The sequence below is a fragment of the Diceros bicornis genome, chromosome 2 (assembly GCF_020826845.1).
Source record: "Diceros bicornis minor isolate mBicDic1 chromosome 2, mDicBic1.mat.cur, whole genome shotgun sequence".
NCBI classification, from domain to species: Eukaryota; Metazoa; Chordata; class Mammalia; order Perissodactyla; family Rhinocerotidae; genus Diceros; species Diceros bicornis.
In genome coordinates, this window is record NC_080741.1 from 36,514,744 (window position 1) to 36,532,797 (window position 18,054).

An 18,054-nucleotide genomic window follows, 5' to 3' on the forward strand; every position below is an offset into this window, starting at 1 on the left:
ATGTCCTCTCATTCTCGATTAAACCCACTTTAGATAGATTTTTGTTCCCACCACTCTAGAAACTGCCTTTGTCAAGGTCAGCAATGACCTCTACATTGTCAATTCCAAAGGTCAGTTCTCAGTTTTTACCTTTCTTGATCTTTTGGCAACATTGGATCCAGTTGATTGCTCCTGCCTCCAGGAAACACTTGTCTCACTTGGCTTCTATGACTCCACGTGCCCAGGTTTTCCTCCTGCCTCCCTGCTGTTCTCCCCCTCGTCCTTTGTTGCTTCTTCCTCCTCTCCAAACGTTGTAATATTGAGGGCCTCAGGGATTAAACCTTGGACCCCTCCTCTTTTCTACACTCAGTCTGATGGCAAACTCGTCCAATCTCGTGGCTTTCAATACCACTGTATGCTGATGACTCTCAAAAGTATCTCTAGCTCAGACATCTTCCCTGAACTCCAAATCAGTCTACCCAACTGCCCACTGGACATCTCCATTTGAGACTAATAGGGCATCTCAATCTCATCGAGTTCAAACTGAGCTCTTGACCGTCTATCCCAAATCTACTCAGCTCTCCATCTTTCACATCTTGGTTCTTGGCTTGGCATCCTCCTTGACTCTTCTCTTTCTCGTACTGCCTCCACCCCCATCCAGTCTGTCAGCAAATTCTGCTGGCTCTACGTTCACAATATATCCAAGTACAACCATTTCTTAACACTTGGGCTGCTATCATCCTGATCTAAACCCCCATAATCTCTCACATGGATTATTTAATTAGCCTCCTTTCCCGTCTCACTATTTTCATCCTTGCCTCTTAAAATCTCTTTTCAACATGGCAGCCAGAGTGATCATGTTAAAGCCACCCTTCTGCTCAAATCCCTCCAATGATTCCCCATTTCTCTGAGTGAAAGTCCTTATCATGCCTAAGAGGCTTTGTATAATCTGGACCCCCTTTACCTCTCTAACTTATCTCCTAATACTCTCCCTTGCACACACTCCTTTCTAGACATTCATCTTTGCTATTTTTAAAACATGCCAGTATGGCTACATCTTAGGGGCTTAGCAACATCTGTGCCCTCTACTTGAAGTGACTTCCCCCAGATAACCATATGGCTCACTCCCTTATCTTCTTCAAGGTTTCCCTCGACTGTCACCTTCTCAAGGAGGCCTAACCTGCCCACCCCATTAAAACTGCAGTCCCTCCCTATTCTCCCCTGAACACTTTCATCTTACTCTACTTTTTTTCCCATGGCAAATTGTTACCTCTACCATACCATAGAACTAGCGTATTTAGCATATTTATTGTGTTTGCTGTTTATTGTCTGTCTTTTCCCAGCTGGAATGCAAACTCTATGAGGGCAGAGATATTTGTCTATTCTGTTCTCTGATGTATCCCCACCATCTAGAATAGTGCCTTCATAGTCAGAAGGACCTACATCAGGACTTTTGACATTATCTATAGTGAATTGCACAGTTACATTGTTTGGGATTGTTCTGTGTTACAATTATTAAATTTATTAATGTAAAGACATAAAATATATTTCAAAATATAATGCACAATATTTGTCACCCTGCTTGGGCATATATATATATACACACACACACGCACACATCCTTAAAATATGGTAGCCTGAGCTTTTCTTGATCTCTGCAGGACTCTAACAATTCTTGTGGAAAAGAATATTTACTTGTAAGCCAAATTTATGCCCATTATAGTACTATAGTTTACTAGGCCTCACCTATTACCAGAAAGATTGTTATTGCTAAAGAACCTAGGATAGTTTTTTAAAATTACTAACACCCTTTTGACCACTTGTATTATGTACTGTGTGTCTGAATTATCTGTTTAAAAAATAAATAATAATTGTAAAAGTTGTACTTCCACCTTTGAATTCATAGTAATCTTCAAAGTCAACAAAGTAAGCATAGCTGATGCCAATATATATGTGTCGCTTGATTCTTGGTAGACTTATGAACAATGCTGGTGGCTTCTTTGGAAATATAGTCTTAGTGTAGAAATTAAATCTAGATATTATAAGAGAAAACCTCAAGTCATGATCATGACTTTTAAAAAATCTTTTAATCAAAGTATAACATGCACAGGAGGGCATATATCATAAGTGTACAGATCAGTGAATTTTCACAAACTAAATTCACCCGTGTAACCAGCACCCAGATCAAGAAACAAGATTTCCAGCACCCTAGAAAGCTTTTCTCATACTCCCTTCCAGACATTAATCCCCCCAAGTACAAACACTCTCCTGACTTCTAACTGAATAATTTTGCCTGTTTTTATATTTTATATAAATAGAATCATACAGTTTTTATACTATTTTGTTTTTATTTGTTTTTCTCAGCATTATGTTGGTGAGATTCATCCATCTTATTGTCCATAGTTGTAGGTTGTTAATTTTCATTGCTCTACGTCATCCCATTGAATGAATATACCGTGATTTACTTATCTGACTATTGAGTAGTTAAATAGTTTTCAGTTTTACACTATTACAAATAGTGTTTTTATGAATATTCTAGCTCATGTATACTATGGATTGAATTGTGTCCTCCAAAAAGATATGTGAAGTACTAACACCTGGTACCTGTGAATGTGACCCTACTTGGAAATAAAGTCTTTGCAGATGTAGTCTTCAAAGTTAAGATGAGGTCATAGTTAATTAGGGTGGGCCTTAATCCATATGACTGGTGTCCTTATAAGAAGAGAAGGAAAGACACAGAGACAGAGCACACAGGGAGAAGACAGCCATGTGAAGACAAAGGCAGAGATTGGAGTGATGCATCTACAAGCCAAGGAAAGGTAAGGATTGCAGGCTGTTACTAGAAGTTAAGGGAAAGACATGGAAAAGACTCTCCCTCATAGCCCTGCTTGCACCTTGATTTCAGACTTCTGGCCTCCAGAACTGTGAGAGAATAAATTTCTGTTTTTTTTAAATTTTTTTTAATTATAATTATTTATTTATTTTTTCCCCCAAAGCCCCAGTAGATAGTTGTATGTCACAGCTGCACATCCTTCTAGTTGCTGCATGTGGGACGCGGCCTCAGCACGGCCAGAGAAGCCGTGCGTCAGTGCGCGCCTGGGATCCGAACCCGGGCCGCCAGCAGCGGAGCGCGCGCACTTAACTGCTAAGCCACAGGGCCGGCCCAATTTCTGGTTTTTTTAAGCCACCTAGTTTGTGGTACTTTTTTACAGAACCCCTAGGAAACTAATACATTGTTTTTTGGGGAACTTATGCTAAATAGTTACCAGTGAGTGACTTTATGCTCACACCAGTAGCATATGAGAGCTCTAGCTGCTCCGCATTCTCCACCAGCACTTGGTACTAGCAATCTTTTTTATTTTAGCCCTTCTAATGAATGTGTAATAGTATCACATTGTGGTTTTAATTTCCCTAATGACTAATGATGTTGAACGTCTTTTCAAATGTGCTTACTTGCCATCCGTATATCTTCTTTAGTCAAGTGCCTATTCAAATCTTTTGTTCAGTTTTTATTGGGTAGGTTGTTTTCTTATTATTGAGTTTCGAGAGTTCTTTATATATTCTGGATACAAGTCCTTTATCAGATAAGTGTTTTGCAAATATTTTCTCCTAGACTATCGCTTGTGTTTTCTTTCTCTTAACAGTATCTTTCAAAGAGAAAAAGGTTTTAATTTTGATGAACTCTAATTTACCAAATTTTTGTTATGGATTATGCTTTTGGTTTTGTATCTAGGAAATCTTTGCCTAACCCAAGGTCAAAAGATGTTTCTCCTATGTTTCCCCTGTGAGCTATTTTTTTTTTTTTTGTGAGGAAGATCAGCCCTGAGCTAGCATCTGATGCTGATCCTCCTTTTTTTTCTGAGGAAGATTGGCCCTGAGCTAACATCCGTGCCCATCTTCCTCTACTTTATATGGGATGCCGCCACACATGGCTCGACAAGCAGTGCATCGGTGCGCTCCCGGGATCCGAACCAGTGAACCCCGGGCCGCCGCAGCAGAGCGTGCACACTTAACCACTTGCGCCACCGGGCTGGCCCCCCTGTGAGCTTTTTAACTGTCAGTTTCTCAAAATCTTTACCAATTATCTCAGAACGAAACCACATTTTCAACTACATAATATTCTTCCACCTCGGGTTGGAAGAGAACAAAAGAATCCAACCAAACATATCACAAATTCAATTAATTGATACAAGTAAGAATAAATTATGTTGACTAGAATTATCATTATCATTTGAATCTCAGCAGGATATGAAATTAGCTCTTCTAGATAGAAGCTAAATTAGGCTCTTGTGGTTGTAATAGTCATTTCAGTTGCAAATGACAAAAACCCAGGCAAAAACAGAGGTGGGCGAAGATATCTGACTTTAGAAATATCTGGAACTCAGACACCAGCATCTCTCTCTCTCTCTCCACCACTCAGTTCTGCTTTCTTCTGGCTTGTCTATAGTCTCTGCCATGTCATGACAAACATGGCACCTTCTGGCATCACAAAGCAATGGGGAAAGAATAGTTGTTTAGTAAAAGGCCTTGGAAAAACTCCCTAAACACATTTTAGGGAGAAATAAAACTGAATCCCTGCCAAACACCACATACAGAAGTGAGCTCCAGACAGATTAAAGACCTAAATGTGAAAATAAATATATAAAGTTAAAATGAGAAAATGTGGGAGACTGTCCATGTTGAAAAGGACTTCAACGAAACTCAAAAGCACAATCTATAGGAAAAAATTTGATACAACTGATTAACTATTTACGTTCAATGAAGAACACTATGGAAAAAGTTAACAGACAAATAAAATAGGAGAAGATAGTTAAAACGTCTAAAACTGATAGGTAACTAATATCTAGAATGTCCAAGAGATTCTTGCAAATCAACAAGAAAAAGAGGAACCCCAACAGGAAAATGAACAATTTATAAGAGACAAAACCAAACAGGCTAACAAGCATATGCTGGGATGCTCAAGCTCATGAGCAATTAGAGGAATACAAAATAAAACAGCACTGAGATTTCACTTTGCACCTTTTAGACTGGCAAAAATTAGAAAGATGGATAATGTCAAATGTTGGTTGGGATTGAGGGTATAAGACTCTGCAGGCCCTGCTGGCAGGAGTGATGCAGACATTCTGGAGAGCAATTGGGCATTTCTCATTGAAATTAAGAATACAGATATGGAGGCTGGCCCAGAGGCATAGTGGTTAAGTTCGGCACACTCTGCTTCAGTGGCCCAGGTTTGCAGGTTCAGATCCCAGGCGCGGACATACACCACTTGTTAGCCATGTTGTGGCGGTGACCCACGTACAAAATAGAGGAAGATTGGCACAGATGATAGCTCAGGGAGAATCTTCCTCAGAAAAAAAAAAAAAAAAAAAGAATACAGATCTTCCTCAACTTATGATGGGGTTACGTCCTGATGAACCCATCATAAGTTGAAATATTGTAAGTCGAAAATGTATTTAATACATCTAATCTATTGAACACCACAGCTTAGCTTAGCATACCTTAAACATGCTCAGAACATTTACATTTACGTTAGTCTATAGTTGGGCAAAATCATCTAACACAAAGCCTATTTTATAATAAAGTGTTGAATATCTCATGTAATTTATTGAATACTGCACTGAAAGTGAAAAACAGAATGGTTGTATGGGTACAGCATGGTTATAAGTGTATCAGTTTACCTTCGTGTCTCGTGGCTGACTGGGAGCTGTGGCTCACTGCTGTTGCCCAGCAACATGAGAGAGTATTGTACCACATATTGCTAGCCCAGGAAAAGATCAAAATTCAAAATTGGAAGTACAATTTCTACTGAATGCATATCTCTTTCTCACCATTGTAAAGTCAAATATTATAAGGCGAGCCGTGGTAAATCAGGGACCATCTGTGTATATACCCTATGACACAGCATATATCCCTGGTTATATATCCCAAAGGAATTTTCATTCTGGCCTATATGGGAACAAGGATAAGACTGTTTATCATAGTCTAGTGTGTTGACAGGTGTTCACGCTGTGGGAGTGGATAGGCAACATATGGCAGGGCACCATGCAGCTGCCCCGGGGCAGAAAGCAAGAGCGACACAGAGCAGCTAGGGCAAGGTATTGTCCGGTTACACCTGCTCACAGCAGCTTGCTGCAGCAACTGCTGGGAGAAAAGACGGGTTGAGAGGAGGGAATGTGGGGCAGAAGAGCTGAGCGGCCACTGTCTAGCATTGCCCGATAGAACGAATTGAGATGAGCTTGTTTTCATCTGTGAGAAGGCACTCAGAGCTGTGCATTTTTAAAGCTTTTATTTTTAAAAAGAACACCAGGAGCTTTTTCTCCCCCTGCATGTACAAGCCTTCACAGAGAGAGCAATGATGTGTTATATCTGCACAGAGGCTTCAGCTTAGACAGGCTCCACAAAGTGTTCAGTGAATTCCCAGGATGCCGAGCCACTGTAGTTTCTGTCTCCATAAACCAAGACATAAGGGCCTAATGACTGTCTGTGATGATCTCTTTAGTGACATTGGGTTCTACCCTCCCAGTATTTCTAGATATTAAAAGTCAGCCTGTTGATGAAAAGCTTGAACTTGCCTGAGTTTGAATCAGCTCGAACTCTTACTAGCCATGACCTCTCTGTGCCTGAGATGTCGCATCTGTAAAACAGAGATCATAATATAACCTATGTCATCGGCTTTTGGTGAAGAGTTAATGCTGTAAAGTATTTAAACAGTGCCTGGCACTGAGTGAGGGCTATAAGAAAATATCGGCCATTACTATCAAGGCCACTTGGGATTTCTTCTTCTTGGTCCAGATTAACCCAGATCTATTTTATATCTACCAACAGCACTTACCTTTGGTAAGAATCCAGTTCCGTTGTGGGCATATGCAGTCAATCCACAGATGGGAGGAAAAACTAGTGTATATCTAGCTCTTAAGGATTTAATAAAGCCAGAACCTGTTGATTTTTTAAAATATCCCACAGGGCAACATATAATAAATACTATTATTATTACTCCTTCTTTACAAATGGGGAAACTGAAGCACCAAAGAGTGATGTAAATAATGAAACTCACACCAATGGTTCCTGGGAGGTGAGATTTAAACCCGGTATTTTGGTGTGACAGCCCCTCCCTTACCATCCTTCTACTGCCTGTGCCCCTGTCCCTCCAAGGCAGGGCAGGGGGTGAACACGTCCTCAGGCCTTTGCTTTTTAATTGGCAACACCTGGAACTACAAAGGCCCTCATAGCCCAAAAAGGATGAGGATATATTGATGAAATTAGTGGAGTGGTATTAAGATTTTAGGCTTGAGCATCCAGCCTGGCAACTTCTTCTTCCTCCTAAAAACATTGTCACTACAATAACCCCTGCCCAGTTAAGATTCCTCGCTAATAATAATAATAATAATAACAAACATTACAGAGTACTTACTAGGTGCCAACACCTTACCAAGTGCTTCACATGTATTATCTCATTTAATCTGCTAAACAATTGGTTGGGCACTATTATTACCCCCTCTCATTTTTCAGATGAGAAAACTGAGGCTTAGAAAGCTGAAGTTAAGGTTGTATGTAGCCAGGAAGCGGTGCTGCCAAGATATCAATAATGGAGTTCCATCACTTGCTCCTGTAGCATTTTATTTCCAGAATGTCTCCTGAACCACTAGCTTCACCATAAATCTGCACCCACCATCCCAGGACTACAATAAAAGGAAATCAAATGATGGGCTTAATAAAGACACGGAACACATTATTTTCAAAGCTGTACTTGTTCCAATCTGTGCTGAGTGGGAAGGAAGAAATAGTGTTACCTCTTCATTAGTCAGTCCTCCCCCACCAGACTAATTCAGCCCTGTAAACAATAGATATAATTACACTGAACAATTGTGTGTTTATTTCCATGTCTAGACACAGAGCTTAAATTTCAAAACAAAAGAGAACAGAAATGAGAAAGCACCCTGCTATTTTTTAATTCTTTGTGTCAAACTGTTTCTCAGCCTGGATGCCTCTCTTGTGTTCAGGAGATATATATTCAGAGTATCAGGACTTTTTTAAGAAACCTTTTTGTAGAGGAATTGGTATTAACTTAGGAGTAAGACAATAGTATATTTAAACAGCCTCTAGTCTGAGTAGAAACAAGGCATTTTAGACCATAAAGGATTTAGAAAATCATGAACAGATGCTAAAACTAGTGAGTGAATGTTTGATGGAGGAATACGTTACTTTACATAGTGTCAGAGTATCTCCCCACAAGTTACCTATTAATTATAAAGGGGAGAATAGTAACTAGACAGTAGCAATACCTGGCAGACACCAACTTTATCAAGTGATCCGACGTCACCAATATTAGGACAAACTGACATCAGGTGCCTCCTGAGATGATGCACGCAGAAAGATACAACATCATTTCTGCCCCAAAATGCATAATCTGAATCTAATCATGAAGAAATGTCACATAAACTCAAATTGAGGGACGTTTACAAAATAACTGGCCTGTGTTCCTCAAAAGTGTCAATGTCATGAAAGACAAAGAAAGACTGAAGAACTGTTTTCAGATTAAAGAAGAGAGAAGTGCAATTGAGTGGTTTTTAGTATGTTCACAGAATTGAGCAACCGTCACCACTATCTGATTCTAGGATATTTTCATCACCCGAAAAAGAAACCCCCATACCCATTAGCAGTCACTCCCCATTCCTCCTCCCTCCAGCCCTGGCAACCACTCATCTATTTTCTGTATCTATGGATTTGCCTATTCTGGACATTTCATTTGCACAGAATCATACAATACATGGTCTTTTGTGACTGACTTTTCTCACTCAGCATATTTTCAAGGCTCATCCATGTTGTCGTGGGTGTCAGTACTTTCTTCCTTTTTACGGCTGAATGACGTTTCATTTTATGGATAGATCACATTTTGTTTACCTATTCATCAGTTGACAGACATTTAAGTTGTTTCCATTTTTTGGGTATTATGAATAATGCTGCTATAAACATTTATGTATAAGTATTTGCTTATGAAAACATATTATGCTTATGAAAACATTTCATATGAAAACATATGTTTTCAAGTCTCATGGGTATATATCTGGGAGTGGAACTGCTAGGTCAAATGGTAACTCTATGTTTAAGTTTTTGAAACTGGCTACTTTTGGAACTGCTTTTGAAATTGGCTACGCCATTTTACATTTCCACCAACAGCGTATGTTCCACTCTCCACATCTTTACCAACATTTGCATTGTCCATCTTTTTTTTTTTTTTGAGGAAGATTAGCCCTGAGCTAACATCCGATGCCAATCCTCCTCTTTTTTGCTGAGGAAGATTGGCCCTGGGCTAACATCTGTGCCCATCTTCCTCTACTTTTTATGTAGGACGCCACCACAGCATGGCTTGACAGGCGGTGCGTCGGTGTGTGCCAGTGATCCGAACCTGCGAACCCCGCTGCCGAAGCAGAATGTGCGCACTTGACTGCTGCACCACCAGGCTGGCTCCACATCTTTTTTATTTTTTATTTTTATTTTATTTATTTATTTTTCCCCCAAAGCCCCAGTAGATAGTTGTATGTCATAGATGCACATCCTTCTAGTTGCTGTATGTGGGACGTGGCCTCAGCATGGTCGGAGAAGCGGTGCGTCAGTGCGCGCCCGGGATCGGAACCCGGGCCGCCAGTAGCGGAGCGCGCGCACTTAACCGCTAAGCCACGGGGCCGGCCCCCCACATCTTTTTTATAGCCGTGCTAGCAGGCATGAAGTGGTATTTCATTATGGTTTTGATTTGCATCTCTCTAATGACTAATGATGTTGAGCATCTTTTCAAGTGCTTATTGGCCATTTGGATATCTTTGGAGAAATTTCTGCTGAGATCCTTTGTTTATTTTTAAATTGAGGTTTTTTTTTTTTTATTGTTGAGTTGTAAGTATATTCTGGATACTAGACCTATACCAGATAAATGATTGCAAATATTTTCTCCTATTCTGCGAGTAGTCTTTTCATTTTCTTGATAGTGTCTTTTGATGCATGAAAGTTTTTAGTTTTGATGAAGTTCAATTTATCTGTTTTTCCTTTGGTTGCTGTGCTTTAAGTGTCATATCTAAGAAACCATTGCCTAATCCAAGGTCATAAAGATTTACACCTATGTTTTCTTCTAACAGGAATTTTTTTTCCTAAGGGAAATTCTTTTTTTTTTTTTTGAGGAAGATTGGCCCTGAAGTAACATCTGTTGCCAATCTTCCTCCTTTTTTTTCCCCAAAGCCCCAGTAGATAGTTGTATGTCATAGTTGTACATCCTTCTAGTTGCTCTATGTGGGACGCCGCCTCAGCATAGTAAATGTTTCTCTGAGTTTTGTGATCCATTCCAGCAAATTATCAAACGTGAGGGGAGGGCATTGTGGGAACTTCTGACTTTGTAGCCAAGTTGGACAGAAGTGTGGATAACCTGGGGACCCATTTCTTGTGACTTATCTCTGAAGTGTGTCTAACTAACACTGAGTAGTTAGTGTCAGAATTGAATAAAATTATAGGACACCCAGTTGGTATCTGGAGAGTTGGAAAACTTATTGTGGGCAAAAACACACACATTTGGTGTCAGATGTGTTGTAAGTAGAGAAATAGTTTTCCTTTAATATGTCATCAGTGTATAACCAACTCTAGAAAAATCCTAGGCTCTCTGCTTTCTCAGTCCTGGAACTACTGAGAAAGAACACCTCTCTGCTGGAGATGCCTTGCTGATAGCAAGTAAATTTGCAGTTGATGGTGTCTATTTCGCTACCATACTGCCTGAGAATGAAGACAATAGGGAAGAAGACAGAGGCCCACAATGAAGAGAGATCCTCACTTTTGTCTTTTGAGCAACTAAATCCGGTCAGCTCCACCTCTGTACTTTCTAATCATGTGAGCTAGTACATTTCCTCTTTGCTTAAGTTAAAGTGAGTTGCAACCATAAGAATCTTGAGTAACAGGGTGTCAGGCAAGGATTGGGCACTACTTACTTCAAATCCTCTTCCAGAGGTGTCCTGGAACTGGCTCCTACCAGCTCATTAGGGCCCATTGTGCACATCTCTTCCCAACTCTGTCTTGAGTGACATCACATTGGTAACTTGAAATCAGCCATGGTAGGAGTATTTATACCACGGAAATTGGCAAATGCTACAAATCGGGGCTTCCTCCCCATCTTTGAAAGCTGGTTGTTAAGCGTTTATTTACACACTACTGTCTCGGACTCACCTTTTGTTTAAGCTCTGCTGTAGTGACCACTTACACACAGGCTTCAACAAGTACCTCTCCAAGCTTTTCATTTCCTGCCCTGGCCTCTCTAAACCACTTCAGCACTATGTGTGGGGGAAGCTAATGACCCTTGGAGCAACCTTTGATTAACAAGGGACAGGTGGGCCGGCCCTGTGGCTTAGCGGTTAAGTGTGCGCGCTCCGCTACTGGCGGCCCGGGTTCAGGTCCCAGGTGCACACGGACTCACCGCTTCTCCAGCCATGCTGAGGCCGGGTCCCACATACAGCAACCAGAAGGATGTACAACTATGACATACAACTATCCACCGGGGCTTTGGGTAAAAAAAGGAGGAGGATTGGCAATAGATGTTAGCTCAGAGCCGGTCTTCCTCAGCAAAAAGAGGAGGATTAGCATGGATGTTAGCTCAGGGCTGATCTTCCTCACACACACACACACACACACACACACACACAATAAAAAATAAAAAAAAACAGGGGACAGGACCTGGTGGATAAATTTTTCCCCCTTTCATCGCCAAGTTGAACAGTTTTGATATGAGTTTCACAAGGTTTCTCAGGGGATTGAGCAACCAGTCAGTCACCCTTAGTGATAGTCAACATGAGGATGCATTTTTGTATTGGCCTTTCCTCCATTCTTGTTTCACTCATGTAGCCTGGATCACATTCCAAAATAAGTGACTTACACATAAGCTTTAATGGTAAGCTCTGATTTCAGGGGAACCAGGCTAAGATGCCCATCTTCTATAAATATTCTTTGTCTCCAGGTTATAGAATTAGCTCATCAAAGATACACAGTAAAGGAAAGGAATAAGAGTTATTCCAGATTTGTGAAGATTCCCTCCAGAATTCCTTCTCCCATGTGTACATTTTCTCTCAAGGCTGCCCACCCCAAATCTCATTCCACTATCATTTCTTGCAATGTGGTCTTAGTTGAGACCACTCCAGTATAGTAAGTACTTCCATCAGCAGAAACCCCCACGTGGACACAGATGGCACGTCACAAAGGCATATTATTCTTCAGTCTGAATAATCTCAGGTACCAACCTGGCCAACAAAATTTCTGTTCAGAAAGCACCTTGAACCATTAGCTTCTACATGACTCAAAACATACACCTGGAATATTTGGTAAACCCACTACTCTCTAGCATGTGATCTTTTTTATCTATATATTCCTGATGTATAATTATAACCATGGGCCAAGTCAAGCAATTTTGGGAGCAATTCATCACTTTTACCGCAATATTCTACCAAAAAAATTATGGTTTTCTGACAAAATAATTTTGTGATCATTGGATTTTGGGGCTATTGTTACAGGACAATTTTTATCTATTGCCAATTCTCTTCTTTTTTTTTTTTTTTTTTTTTTTGCTTGAGGAAGATTAGCCCTGAGCTAACATCCCTGCCAATCTTCCTCTACTTTGTATGTGAGATACCGCCACAGCATGGCTGGCAAGTGGCGTAGATCCACGCCCAGGATCTGAACCGGCAAACCCATGCCGCCAAAGTGGAGCACGCTGAACTTGACCACTACTCCACGGGGCTGGCCCCAGGATAATTTTTTAAACAGGATATAATCATGATCCTCATACAAATATAAAATAAGGATAGACCAAAGATTTTATTTAACTCATTAACAAAGTAGAGGACTAGCAAGATATGACAACTGGTTCAAAGGATAATTCAAAGAACCACATATATATAAGCAGTCAGTAATACCGAAATGAACTTACAAATTGATGCAAAATTGGAATAACACCGGGAGAGAGGGACTGCAATTGCATTTCCAAGTATCAAAATTTATTTACATGTCTAGGGACAAGAATCATTTGCATTGCTATCAGTTATCTAGAATTTATAGACCTAGAAAAGAGTTCAAAGACAATGAAAGGTACAGATACTCCGTAGAATTTGATAACCCAGAAGAGTGTTTTTAGATAATGTCTGCCTATTTTTCTATTGAAACACCCAGAAATCATTTTACTGCATTTCAATGTCTTCCATATTTTTCCCTACACTGTCTAGTTTAACCTTCTTATTTCAAAGATAAAGAGAGGGGGCCTTGGTGAAAATAGCAGTCATTGTAACAAATTTGGCACAACAAAGGGCAATTATGTCTGAGGCTCAGGGCACTTGCTTCTCCAGGACAGTCTGGACCTGTGCTTCTGATGTTCTCAGATCCTCCTTTCGTCACTATGTTCCTTTATTTCCACAGGGACTGTGACCCTTCCCATTGACCTGTTGGCTTTCATTTCCTAATATCATCTATTAGCCAGACTCCTTCTTACCCTGGGTCACAGTGACAGGCTAGTTTGCCTGGTGACATCACATAGCTAACCTCAGCAACTGTCATTTTATTTGGCAAACTCTTGATAAAGCCAGAGCTTTATGTTGTTTCTGCATTGTGTGTACAAATTACTATCTCCAGAGGTTTGTGATCAGAAAACAAGAATTATTTTTAATCTCACAAGCCAAAAGTAGGTTAACACTAAGCATCTTTTCACACCTTGCTGGTTTCTCACTTTCTATTTTCTCTCAAAAGAGTTAAACTGAATACAAACCAGCAGAGGATTCCCACATTAGTTGGTAGGGATGCTATGTCTCACTGAAACTAACCTGACTGTCACTCCCTCCCGCTACCTTTCCTACTTTAAAATCCTCTACATCCTATATACTCTGCCAGGGGCAAAGTCCTTCACAGAGTGGCCAGTGTACACAGAGTACAGAGGCCTTGACACATACGGGCTGAAAATGCTTTGAATCAAAAATGGTAGGGACATGAAATAAAGCAAAATGCCATGACAAGAAATCAGATAGCAAGCCTCGTCAGTTTGTAAGTACAATGGGACAGGATGTAGCGAGAGCTGGGTCGGATTTCCCAGCATTTGCTGCAATTGAGCAAAGCCCAGCTCCATGTGTTGTTTATGAAATACTGCTACAATCACCAAAGGAAGTTAAACGGTAGCAAGGAGCCAGAACATCACAGTTACCCATAGGAGAAGATACCTTGTTTTATTTCCATTTGCATTACTTGCTATAAATAGTGTGGCCTTGGCCTAATGAAAAGGATTTATGGTCCTATTATTCTTCCTTCTGTTTTATTGATAAATGAAAGGGCAGGGCTGGCCCCGTGGCTTAGTGGTTAAGTGCGTGCGCTCTGCTGCTGGCGGCCCGGGTTCGGATCCTGGGCACGCACTGACGCACTGCTTCTCCGGCCATGTGAGGCTGCGTCCCACATACAGCAACTAGAAGGAAGTGCAGCTATGACATACAACTATCTACTGGGGCTTTGGGGGGAAAAAATAAATAAATAAAATTATAAAAAAAAAAAAAAAAGGAAAGAAAGAGGGCAAAGGTGGAAGGCATACACTCAGTTGGCAAAATTCTGAGCCTAAACCAGCTGGACTGAGGAGGAGATGCATGAGATTGGCAGGCACAGGGATATTTGGTAGTCCGGATAGAAATAAGTCATAGAAGAGTCATTTGAAAGAAAGACAGTAGCTAATCCATTAGTAGACATTCAACAAATACAGAGGGAATGGAGGAACAGAGTGAGAGACCACAACCAGTCTCACTATATGGTTACTTGTGCATATTGTTCAGCCAAGGTCTTTACATTCGTATTGGGACTGGACCCACAATGTGTAAACTTGAAACTCTAGAGGGAAGTATTATCCAGGTCAGTTCAGACATTCTCAAAGAAAGAAGGCTGTCTTAAAATGCCCTCCCTCAATGTAGCACGATTTGTGATAGGGTGCCATCTAGTGGTCAATGGTAAATTTATGTTTTCAAGTTAGAGGTCTATGTATAAGCAAAGTCCCAAGGGTCAAAACTGGTGCCGCAATGAGAGCCACACATGTAGGAGGTGTGTAGAGAACTGGGGACCACGAAGGACATTTCCAAGGCCAGTGCTGAGACTTAGTATGATGAGGTCTTGGAACAGGTAGCAGCAGTGGCTGTGGAGATGGAAAAAGGTTGTCAGAGGCATTTCCCAAGAATGGATGGTGAAAGATGATTCTGGGTTTCGACCCTGGATGTCTGCAGCTAGGCCGTTCATCTGATCTGAGGATCTGTTCAATGATCCTAGAGGCTCCAGGGCACTGAGCCTTGTTCTAGGTCCACAGCTCTGAGTTCAGGAACATTTTGGACCAGGCTATGTTTACCCGAGGTCGGGGAGGAGGATGAATGAAGCCCATTCATGCTGAGGGTACTTGAATGGCACCCCATAGTACTATTGTATATTGTCTAACCCCAGGATTGGTGAGGATCTCCTGGCCCAGCACATATCCAGGCTGATATATACAACAGAAGGCTGGGCCTAGGAGGGGCAGTTGAGCTTCCTGAAGGTTTGATGTGACCCTGGCTTACCCACACATATCCATCACCTCTACCACCAGCACACACACACCTGTTGTGAGATTTTTTAGGTTCTGAAGCTTGAAATTCTCTCTATCCCAAAGAATGCTACTGATTGGCTAGTTGTTTTCTGACTCTACCCATTTCCTCCTGGATCTCTAAGGTATGTAAAACCTGTTTGGTTTACCCAGTGGAGTAACTGAGGTTGGCTTTCCTTTAAGACTGAAATCAACTATTGACATTCATCAATACAGCTGACAAGCAATGTGTGAGGAAATGAGGCTCCTAGAGAGCTCCTGTGTGTCTTAGGCAGAACAGCCTCCTCTCTGCCACAGAAGGTTCAGGGAATTTCTTAACTATCATTGACAGTGCAGGGACATTTAAGACAGTTGCCTAACCTCACCACTTAGTTTGCAATGGCCCTGCAGTCCTAAACATAAAGAAAGAACCTGAGACAATTCACAATTGGGATTTACATGTACAGACCTGCCTAATAAACTGGGAGTTTCCAAAGGGAGCTGGGCTAGAGTGAGAGAGAGCAGGTTCTGGAAAGAAAAATGACCATAAGAGAGAAACCTTGTTGGCTTTTCTTCCATTAGCACCTTCTATTGATGTATGTCTACACACTTATCATGCAATGGATGAGAAGTAACATGTATAAAGATGTTGGTTGTAATACTGCTTGAAGTAGCAAAAAATTGGAAGATATCTCAATGACCATTGTGGAGGATTGGCTATATAAATCAAGACACATCCATACCATGGAATACTAGGTAACCACTAAGGAAAAGGTAGAGAAAACAACATCAAAAGCACAAAAATATTTGAAAAATAATAGTATTCAAAACTTTGGATGTCAGGTGATCCTTGTTTTTTGATCCCCAAAAACAAATGGGACTCTTTAATATGGCCAGTATGACCAGGTAGAGTCTCACTTCTCTCTGCCTCACGGACCTCATCTTGTCCCTTTTTCTCTCTGCTCAAGCCACACTGAACATATCTTCATCCCTCACATCCACCAGGATCCCTCTCACCACAGGGTCTTTGCACCCACTCTTCCCTTTACCTTGTTAATTTCTACCCATCCTTCAGATATCACCTTCTTCAGGCTTTTTCTGAGCCTCCTGACTCCTGGACTATGTCATATATCCTAAATACGCACTCTCAGAACATCATTTTTCTGTTCTTCTACCTCTCATTTTTCATTATAAAAATATATATATAATAACAAATATATATATTCAAATGTATACACACACATACATATGACTCTTGATTAATGTCTATAGCCTCATTGGTGTGTAAGTGGACAGGGTCTTTGTTCATTTTCATTCTCTGTTGAATCAACACCTAGCACAATACCTTCCATAACTATTTGTTATGTGTAAATCAGTGAATGCAATTCTTCTTTGGGGTGATTTTCAAAATAATTAACAACGAATATGGCATGGGCACTTCTCATTCAGCACTGGAGTCAGCTGTAAACAACCAGCATGATCATACACATGGACTCTAACTGGATATTAGCTCTGATTTTATATCACAATACCAAAGTTTCTAATGTAAACTTATTTTTCTCATTCTGACCTATTACAGGATTTACATGGGACTGTAAACAATGGAATAATAAATTTAAATGACACATGCAAAAATCAAATCAGATCTATTTGCTTAGTTTTATTTAGAAACTGAATCAGTTAGGACTAGTTTCAGCTGCATGTGATAGAAAATCCAAATTAACAATGAATAAGCCTTGCAAGTAGCAAGGTTTTATTGTCTCTCACACACACACACACACACACACACGCACACACACACACACACACAAATGCAGTCTGGAACTGGTATGGAGAGTCTAAGATATCATCAGGGATGCAGGCTCTTTAAGCTTTCCACTCCTCCATCCTTAGGACTGTTGGCTTCACGGTCTAAGATAGCTGTTGGAGTTCTAGCCATCACATTCACATTCCAGGCAGCAAGATGGAGGATTGGGGGAAAAGAGAGAAAAAGAAGATATGCCGCAATGTTTTAAAGCAGTATGCCAAAAGCCGCCATGTGACTTTTCTCCTTGCATCTCATTGGCAGGAACTTACTCATGTGGCTGCACCTAGCTGCATGGAAGACTGGGAAAATGGTAGTGTTTGATCCGGGGAGTCATGTGCCAAGCTAAAATCATAGATTGTAGGACTTTGGAAGATAAACATGTGTTGGCTAGGTGGCTAACAGCCTCTACTTCAAACATGTTCACGTATTACACTATTTTTAAAAGGTGGGGAAAAAGTGCAGTTCTCAGAAACTTAATAAATTGGTTACAGGGGATGGTTGGAAAGGGGTAAAAAGAAGAGGAGAACAGGAATTGGGTAGTACAGATGAGGATAGGGTCACACATCTTTGAGAATACCTTTTAGTTATAGAACCACAGTAATGCTTCACATGCCCTTCACATTCCCCTAAAATAAACCAGTAATTCAGACCAATAAGGATGTGGAGGTAACCCAAGATG